Source organism: Lucilia cuprina, chromosome 3, assembly GCF_022045245.1.
Source record: "Lucilia cuprina isolate Lc7/37 chromosome 3, ASM2204524v1, whole genome shotgun sequence".
NCBI lineage: Eukaryota > Metazoa > Arthropoda > Insecta > Diptera > Calliphoridae > Lucilia > Lucilia cuprina.
Genome location: NC_060951.1, coordinates 6070490 through 6079069, shown reverse-complemented (window position 1 = coordinate 6079069; position 8580 = coordinate 6070490). Strand labels below are relative to the sequence as shown.

Genomic DNA, 8580 nt, shown 5'->3' with positions numbered 1-8580 from the left:
AGTCTAGTCTATAGTCTAGTCTATAGTCTAGTCTATAGTCTAGTCTATAGTCTAGTCTATAGTCTAGTCTATAGTCTAGTCTATAGTCTAGTCTATATTCTAGCCTATGGTAGTATGTGTGTGAGCAACACTGGTCTACTCTATAGCCAATTCTATAGTCTAGTCTTTAGTCTAGCCCTTAAGCTAGTCTATAGTCTAGTCTATAGTCTATTCTATAGTCTAGTCTATAGTCTAGTCTATAGTCTGGTCTATAGTCTAGTCTATAGTCTAGACTATAGTCTAGTCTTTCGTCTAGTCTATAGTCTAGTCTATAGTCTAGTCTATAGTCTAGTCCATAGTCTAGGCTATAGTCTAGTCTATAGCCTACTATGTAGTCTACTATATAGTAGTATAGTCTAGTCTTGCGTTTATTATCCAATATTTAGTCCCGTATCTTTTCTAAGGATTTATTTAAACTTTCAGTTATTCAAGATTTTTACTCAACTTGTTTACTTATTCCCGGTTTTTTGTTTTTATTTGCAAATTTGATTAATGTCGACTGCAATTAATCTTGTCATAATGAAATTTCAAAATTTTTTAAATATTTATTTTGTGTTTTTGTTGGCTTCTACATAATTGTGGTATTTTACTGGTTAAGTAAGAGTTTATTTACAAGTTAAAAAACTGAAAAAAAACAAACTTTGAAAACAACAAATCAAATTATTTGATTTATTAGCTACAACCATTTGAAACAGACCATAAAAAAGTTTGAGAGAAAAAAAATATATTGCAAACCGAAGTCAATAAATCTAGAGAAAATCGATGAAGCAATAACTTGATTGACAAAGCAAAAGTAAAATTTTTAATAAAAATTTAAGGATGGGTCGGTAAATATTTCTGTATTTGTTTGTTGCTTAGAATTCATCTTCATAAATAATTAATAATTTCATAGCTGAGTTACTAATTATGATTTAATTAAAACATTATTTAATTAACATTTTATGGTTTTTTTGCATACTTGATGGTTTTTAACGTTTATGTTTATGTTTTTTTTTACTTATTTGTTTTGCTTTTTTGCCATCAAATTTAACCTTGACCTAAACCGTGGGTATTAAAGATTCACAGAATTATACTTAGTATTGCTATTGTTGGATCTCTCCTTAACTGCAAAGTCTATGACTGGCAGAATAAAATTTTAAATCAATATTAATTCTACAAGTGTGAAATACAAACTTCTGTTTAATAACGAAACGTTTTGTTTTAAAAATGCAACTTGCTTACAAGCAGACTACAAATGCCCTACTGTATAGTTAAATATTTTACATTATAAACTAGACAACAGACCACACCCAAGACTAGACTATAGACAAGATTATAGAATAGACTATAGAGTATAAAATAGACTAGACTATAGACTAGACTATAGACTATACAATAGATTAGAACATAGCCTAAACTATAGACTAGACTATAGACTAGACTATAGACTAGACTATAGACTAGACTATAGACTAGACTATAGACTAGACTATAGACTAGACTATAGACTAGACTATAGACTAGACTATAGACTAGACTATAGACTAGACTATAGACTAGACTATAGACTAGACTATAGACTAGACTATAGACTAGACTATAGACTAGACTATAGACTAGGCTATAGACTAGACTTTAGACTAGACTATAATCTAGACTATATACTAGACTATACATATACAACACTGTACACTAATATCTAGTGTATTCTCATCTAAGCTGCTTGCTCTACGATACATTATTTAGTAAGTAGCTCATCTTGTTTAATCGTTTATCTCTAAACTGCCCTTGGTAGCTGATCAGCATAAAGACTAAATGATGATCTTTTGCATTGGAGAATAACAACACACATATACACAATGATCACAATCACATCACTTTGAGATTCATTCATTGTTGTAGATATTTAGACAAGTGTTGTTTTTTATTATTTCTACAACTTTTTTTTTTGTTCCACGATAATTTTTCAGTAGGGGTTTTCTGTTTAATTGTCTGTATCTCCCCCGGTTTGTTTGGCATGTCTAAACGCATTCAATGAATTAAATAATTTTGCTTTATTTACAGGTTTTAACAGCTAAAAGATACAAAGTATCTATATGTATATATGAACAACAAAAAATATTTTCAATGGGTTTTTGAAAATTTTGTTTTATTTTTATAAAAATAAATCTTGATAAATATAAATTTTCATTGTTTTGTTAAGGAGTTTTAATCTTTATTTTGTTGTAGTTGTTGCTTTTTGTTTCGAAGCTGTTAAAGTGACTGTTGATTAGTGTTTGAAAAGAAAAAAATTTGCATAATTTACTATTATTATTTGTGATGTTTTACAACATGTTACATCAATTCAATTCAAGTGTTTTGTTTAAATAGTCTTTGAGAGTTTTTTTAATTTTTTTGATGAAAGGCTGCTGTGCAACAACACAGCAGCAACAGCAGCATTTCTGTGAGCATTCGTAATCAACAGTAATTTGTGAGATTTATTAGGGAGACTTACGAATGCAGTTTACTAACGAGACAAATGATACTACTGCAGTTGGTTGCATCACTGGTTTGTGTGGGATGGTTTTCTCAACTAAAATTGTCTTTCATAATTATAATTGCTATTGCTAGCAACCCACTATGAAAGGAAACAAATAAAAATTTTAATGAGCAAATTTTAATGAATTTAGAGAAAAATTTTAATACAAAAATTTAACTATCAATAGAGCAAGAGACCAAATCTAGACTATGGTATTGTTTATAGTCCTAGATTATCCTATGGACTAGAGTCTAGACTAGACTGTATACTAGACTATAGACCAGACTGTAGACTAGACTATAGACAAGACTATAGTCTAGACTATAGACTAGACTATAGACTAGACTATAGACTAGACTATAGACTAGACTATAGACTAGACTATAGACTAGACTATAGACTAGACTATAGACTAGACTATAGACTAGACTGTAAACTAGACTATAGACTAGACTATAGACTAGACTATAGACTAGACTATAGACTAGACTATAGACTAGACTATAGACTAGACTATACTACACTATGGACTAGACTATAAACTAGACTAGACTATAGCTAAACTATAGACAAGACTATAGACTAGACTTTATACCACACTATAGACTATACTATAGACTAGACTATAAACTGAACTATAGAATAGTCTATAAAATATATTATAAACTAGACTAGACTTTATACCAGACTATACACTATACTAGACTTTGGACCAGACTATAGACTAGACGTTAGTTTATTCTTAGGCCTAGTCTATAGTTTAATCTATAGTGACTAGACTCTACTCTATAGTCAAGTCTATGCTATAATCTATAATCTAGTCTTTAGTCTAATATATAGTCTAGTGACTAGACTAAAGTCTAGTCTATAGTCAGGTCTATAGTGTAATCTATAGTCTAGTCTGTAGTCTACTCAATATTCTAGAGTATAGACTAGTCTGTAGTCTAGATTATTGACTAGTCTATATTCTAGACTAAAGACTAGGTTATAGTAAAGTGGTAAAGTTAAGTCTGAAGTGCAGACTAGTCTATAGTCCAGAGTATAGACATAGTTCAGACATATGTACTATAGTCTAATCTAAACTATGTTTCAGCCTGAAAGCTATTGCGTAAACCATAAACTAGATATAGATTTTGTTATTGCAAAAATTTTCCATTTGTTTGAAAAATTTTTGTTAATTTTTTAGAACTCCAAAAAACAGCATTTTATGGCTTTTACCATAAGCTGCTGCCACTTTTAACACTTTTGCAATAAAATTTTCAAAATATTTTTTATCACATATAACTGCCGCACATATTTTAAATCTTTAGCTGTTTATTTGTTTGGTCACAAAATCCTATAAACCATATTTAGTTAAATATTTTTATTTGTAAAACTAAAGTATAATTATAAAGCAAAAATTGCATTTGAACATTTCACTTTTATTTTGCGAGGCGATTTAAAAAAAATAGACAGCAACTCCCGCTTAAGAGAGACAACAACTATTTTAAAGATTTTTTTCTTACCTAATGAACCAATTTTTCCATGTCCATAAATATTTGTTTTTAATTTATGACAGACATATCACAGCCTCTTGCTCTGTTTTTTTTTTTTCAAAAACATTCCCCACATATTGAATTTCCTTAAATAAATACGATTTGAAAATGAAAAATGGAAAAATATAATTAAAATTGCTAATATTTAATTATAAAAAAATGGCAAAAAATAAAGTTAAATAAACTAGTGAAGTGTAGTGTTAAACAAATAAAAGGCAGATAATGAAACAGTAAAGACTTGTTAAAAAGAACGGTTTAGAAAAATTATATTTAAATATTTTTTTTTAAAATTTGAAAGTTTTATAAATTAAAATAAATTTTCTATTGTCGTTTAAAGAAATACACTTAGAAAAATTGAAAAAATTTAAATTTTTATTAAAGAAAAAATTCTTTTATAGAAAAACTGTCCGTCAGTCAGCCTTAGATGGAAATGGTAATGTCTTTGTTTTTTATTTTAGCTCAAGTTTGAAAATTTGTCAAAATTTGAAGATTTATTGTATTACAAAAGCTTTTATATCGTTTGATTTGTTGTGATCTTGTTAATATCTTCGCATAATTTTTGTGATACTTTATCAATATTCCTTTATCAAAACATTGTCCGTCGTTCCGTTCTATATTAAAAAATATTTATTTTTTCTTTTTGTAGCCCCAAGTTGGAAAAAATTTTCAAAATTGTAATCATCAATATATTAAAAAAAAAACTTTTATACCATTTGTTAATTAACATTTAACATTTCTCCAAAATTCTTTTAATAAAAACATGTCCATCCTTCCGTTTTTAAAGTAAAAAATTTTGCTTGTTTTTTTCTCAATAAAACTCAAAAGTGAAAATTTTTTAAAAATTCCAATCTTAACCAAATTTCCAAAAGTTTTATACAGTTTCATTCTTAATGAATTCTTTTACAATTCTTTAAGATCTTAGTCAAGATTAATAAATAATAATTTATAGAAAAATCAGTTCTTTATTCAAAATAAAAAATATTTTCTTATTTTGTTTTACTTTTACAAAATCGAAAAATTGTTAAAATTTTAATATTTTATATAATTAAAAAATTTTCATATAGTTTAATAGGCTATGATCTTTTAAAGATCTCTGTTAATTACTCATGACTTTTTAAGAAAATTCTTTTAATAAAAACCTGTCCGTCGTTTCATAGTTAAGGAAAAAAATCCTTGTTTAAGCCTTATTATTTTGTTCAAATTTGAAAAATTATAGAAATTTGCATCCCTTATATATTATAAAGTTTTATATATCGTTGGATTGCTTATGATCTCCTTTATTGTTCGACACAATATCTTTGACATTCCGTGAAATTTAAGTACTTTTGAAACGTCTGTCCTTCTTCTCAATCTTTTTGTTTGCTCTATTATATCTGGTACAAAATTAAAATAAGAAACAATTTTTAAAATTTGAAATTTCAACCGATTTTGAAAATCATTAATTATCTAATTAAGTCATCATATTTAATTAACATATTTTGAGATATTTCAAACCACATGGAGGTCTATTGTTTAAGAATTTAAAAATTTGGCCGAAAATTTCAAAGCAAATTTGTTTGTTTGAAAACGATTGTTTTAACAAAAGTTTAAAAATATTTCAAAATTTTGTAAATTCATTCTGTAGCAAAAATTTATTAAACGTTTAGTTTGCTATAGTTTTCTTAAAAATACACTAAAAGATTTTTAGTTTAATGCTATTCTAAACTACTTTTCAAGCGTCTGTCCTTCCTCTAGATTTTTTTTATAAAATCATTCTTTCAAGTGTTAGGAAAAAAATTTTGCCCTCAAGTTTTAAAAATTTTCATAATTTTTTAAAGCATTTTATTTCAAAAATTTATATATCATCAGAAAGTCAATAATGTTATAAAAAATACAAATTAATTTTACAAAGTTTTGTTTAATTTCAATTGCGTTTTAAACGTCTGTCCTTCTTAATGTATGTAAAGAATTTTAATGCATTTTTCTAAAAAAGTATAAAGATTTGAAAAAATTAACAAAATTGTAAACAACATTTTATGTTAAAGACTTATATAACGTTAGAATTCTCAAGATCTCTAGAAAAAAACACAACAAAAACTATTTTGTTGCAAGGAAAACTTACAGCCCTATAACGTCTGTCCTTACGGCCTTTACAACGAAATAGAAACTTAGATTTATTAATTTTTTTAATTCTTAAAATCTTGTTTATTTTATTTAGGTTCCACTGTTACACCACTGGATACCAGTTATTAGTAAATTACAAAAAATTTTATAATAAAATTGTAAAAGTATGTATAAAACAATTGTGATTGATACCAAAACATAAACAAGTGCAAGTGTCTTGCCAAGCTGTTTTTGTATAATATTGGCACAAAAAAAAAAAAAACAATTGTACCAAAATATGAAAGATATATACATATCTGTAGCTTATTGTTCATAACTTTGTATATATATAAATGTATATTTTAAGCCCCTTTATCTCTTTAGATTGTTTTACTTGAAAATACAAAAACATGATCCTCACAACCTCTCATCTTAGTTATGGGAATGAATGTTTTTGGTGGCTGCAACTGGTTGGTTTATTTACCCAAACAGAAAAATTTTAAAAAAGAAACCAAAAAAGCTTGCAGACTTAGCAGCAAAAAATAAAAAAAAAAGAAAGTGAAATGTGCCACAAATTGTTGTAAGGAATGTTGTTGTTAAATTGTAAAAATTTTTTATTATGATTTAAAGCCAAAAAAACCAATATAGAGGTTTTATATTGCAGTTGGTGGTACGATTTTTTCGTTTGCACTCACTGCGTTTTTATGTGTTTCTTTTAGGGGCTGACATGCAAAATTGTTGGACTAGTTTTATGAAATAACAAAAACAAATAATAATTTTTAATTATTTTATAACTCAAGTTGTTTTTCGATTTACTTGTAAAATTTAACAAAATATTAAAAACTTTAAACATTTAAAAAATCGCCAATAATCGATTTTATTGAAAATTTAAATTATTTTAACAGCAATGCAAACACAACACAAGCTTTCCGAAAATGTATAAATCAATAAACTTTCAAATAAAACTATAGCCCGCAAAATGTCTGTCCTTCCGTATGCTTTTAACTAAAATAACTTTCTTTTTAAAATTTAAAAAAAAAAAATTATGAAAATTTTCCTTTTTTAAAAAAGTCACATAATTTTACATTTGTTAAAAAGCTAGTTTAATGAGCTTTCAAATCTTGTTTATTAAATAAAATTTTGTTTAAAAGCACAGCAACTACAATGTCTGTCCTTCCTGCCATCGCCTCAAAGCCTTACAGTCACATGTTAATATTTCTATTATTTTCAAAAAAATTTGTTAAAATTATAAAGTTTTTTAAAATCACATAACTTGATATAACACAAGAAAGCTTACTTAATAGGTTTTAGTTTATATTTTTCAAAATATATTTTTTTAATAAACTGCTCTTATACTAAAGTCCGTCCATCCCTAACCTTATTTCAATTAAATATAATAAAATTTACTACTTTTGGGCTTAAAAAATTAACAAAAATCTAATGTTTACTGAAGTGAAATAAATTAAATTTTATTTGATTCACAATTTCTTAAGCTTTCCAAAAATATACCTTTTAATACAATCTAATCCAAACTGGCTTCTTAACCACGTCTGTCCTTCCGCCTATATAAAGTTAAATTTAATTTGTTTTTAATCTAAATTTTCAATATATTACAGATTTTGAGCAAAATTAAATAACGCTGCCTATAACTTTACCATGGGATTTATTTACTTTTTATCTGAATAACGTATTTTTTATTTATTTATATAATTTTTATTTATTTTCATTACTTTATTTTTAATACTTTTAAATAAACACTTGTTTCATTTTAAGTAGATTTTAGATATTTTACTATTTCTCCGTTAAGTGTTTAGTTACGTTTGATTAATTTCTTGTTAATCATAAAGTGAAAGGTGTTTTTTCGCTTAACGCCACATTTTATTGGGATTATTTTTTTCAATTTAACTTAAATTTTATTTAAATTTGTTTATTTAAATTACTAATTTTTTGTTTTTTCTTTAATTGCAGATCTAAATTTCAAAAAAAAAAAAAAAATTGGAAAGTAAAAAACTATCATGTAAATTGATTTGATCAAAAAGGTAAGAAAGGTTGAAAAAAAACTAAAGAAAATTTAAAATTTTTATAATTAAAGGTTTTACGCTCTAAAACGAAGAATTTTATTTCATTTCTAGCTCAGATCTAAATTTGTTTTGGTTCTGTTCTAGTTCTGTTCTAGTTCTATTCTAGTTCTGTTCTAGTTCTGTACTAGTTCTGTTTTAGTTCTATTCTAGTTCTGTTCTAGTTCTGTTCTAGTTCTGTTCTAGTTCTGTTCTACTTCTGTTCTAGTTCTGTTCTAGTTCTGTTCTAGTTCTGTTCTAGTTCTGCTCTAGCTCTGTTCTAGTTCTGTTCCAGTTCTGTTCTAGTTCTGTTCTAGTTCTGTTCTAGTTCTGTTCTAGTTCTGTTCTAGTTCTGTTCTAGTTCTGTTCT

General features: G+C 26.3%; 1 long non-coding RNA gene across 2 annotated transcripts in view; it reads left to right on the top strand.

Annotated features, from left to right (window-relative positions):
- The window catches only part of LOC111682229, a 64779-nt gene extending 56563 nt beyond the window's left edge, over window positions 1–8216 (top strand). For both annotated transcript variants that reach the window (XR_006940357.1, XR_006940356.1), the window contains exon 5: window positions 8122–8216. This is a non-coding gene — a long non-coding RNA (uncharacterized LOC111682229). The remainder of the gene's footprint in view (window positions 1–8121) is intronic.
- Window positions 8217–8580: the final 364 nt, after the last annotated feature.